General features: G+C 39.8%; 1 pseudogene; it reads right to left on the bottom strand.

Moving 5' to 3' along the window:
- Positions 1 to 425: 425 nt before the first annotated feature.
- LOC113314538 lies at positions 426 to 525 on the bottom strand (annotated as a pseudogene).
- Positions 526 to 1,708: the final 1,183 nt, after the last annotated feature.

Below are 1,708 nucleotides of genomic sequence, written 5' to 3'. Positions count from 1 at the left end.
AGATTCCGTTTTTGAACGTCCGTTTGAAGAGAAAATCCCTGATAGTCCAATAGCGCCAGAAATGGCAACTTTGAAAGCCTTGTTGAATCCTACTAGGAATACTCGTCCCTCGTGTATCAAGTTACCTGAAACTGAAGCAAATTATGAACTTAAGCCTGGAACCTTACAGTTGTTCCCAATATTTTTAGGAAAAGAAAACGAAAACCCCTATTTCCATGTTAGGGACTTTGAGGAAATTTGTAGTACCCTGAAAATTAGAAACCTTGATGATGATGCTTTAAAACTCAGGTTATTCCCCTTTTTCTTAAAAGATAAAGCCAAGTCGTGGTTGTATAGTTTGGCTTCCGAATCAATTGAAACCTATGAACAACTTACATCCGCCTTTTTGAAAAAGTTTTTCTCTAGGCACAAAACCTCGTCTATTAGGACGCAAATCTGCATGTTTACACAACAGGAGGGAGAATCTTTGTATAGGTATTTGGAAAGGTTCAATGATTTATTAGCCCAATGTCCTCATCATGGTTTAGAAAAGGTTAGGTTAGTTCAGATCCTTTATGAGGGTTTAGATTATCCCACCACAACTACAGTAGAGTCCATGTGTACAGGTGGGTTTGAAAACCAAACAGTTGATAATGCGATGACATACTTGCATGAGATCGCCGAAAAGACCCAACAATGGGAAAGTAGTAGGGTACCCCAGAAAATAATTCTTCTAGGAAGAGGAAACGTTAATAGGGTAGAAGAAAGCTACGAATCAAATTCCAAAATTGCTGCTATAGCAAAAAGGTTAGAAGCTTTAGAAGTGGGTCATACTAGTGGTAGAATAGAGCCTTTTTGGGAAGGAAATACTGTTGAACAGCAAGCCAATGCTCTCTATAATAACACTAGGTTTGATAACCGTCAGAAGTTTGACCCATATTCAGAAACCTATAATCCTGGATGGAGAAACCATCCCAACCTTTCGTGGTATAAGGGCCAGAATCAAGGTCAGTCTAGTAACTCTCAAGGTCCCCCAGATTTTGGCTATACTAAGAATCCTTCAGCCCATGCACAATTTCAGAACCCTCCGGATAAGAAGATTATGAGTTTAGAAGAGTCTCTTTCTTTGTTAACTCGTAACACTATGCAGTTTCAGCAATCTGTTGCTCAAGGTATAGAAGAAAATAAGAGAATAGGTCAGGCTAACTCTCAGGCTATTTCCGAGTTGAAAACCCAGGTTAGTCATATAAATGAGTCTTTAAGATAAGGAGGTAAGTTTCCTAGTAAAACTCAACCCAACCCTAGAGGATCTCATGAAGTAGGTGCAAAACCATTGAATCATTTGAATGCTATTAGAACCCTCAGGAGTGGTAGAGTAGTAGAAAATCAGATAAACATGCCCGATAGTGAACATACAGTAGTTCACCCCTCAGGATCTCATCCCTCAGGACCGCTAACTGAGGGGACTGATAAAATTTCCAATGATGCTGACTCGGTTCCTGAGAGGTCTGATGCTGTGCCTAGAGCCCCATTTCCCCAGCTGTTAGCACCAACAAAGAAGGAATCGAACTTTAATGACATATTGGAGGTTTTTAAGCAAGTTACCATAAACCTTCCTTTATTAGATGCAATTAGGCAAATTCCTGCTTATGCCAAGTTCCTTAAGGATATGTGTACGCGAAAGCGGAAACTTAGCGTCCATAAGAAAGCCTTTTTAGCTAGTCATGTA

This window comes from Papaver somniferum, chromosome 9 (assembly GCF_003573695.1).
Source record: "Papaver somniferum cultivar HN1 chromosome 9, ASM357369v1, whole genome shotgun sequence".
Taxonomy (NCBI): Eukaryota; Viridiplantae; Streptophyta; class Magnoliopsida; order Ranunculales; family Papaveraceae; genus Papaver; species Papaver somniferum.
This window is presented reverse-complemented; position numbering and strand designations above follow the sequence as displayed.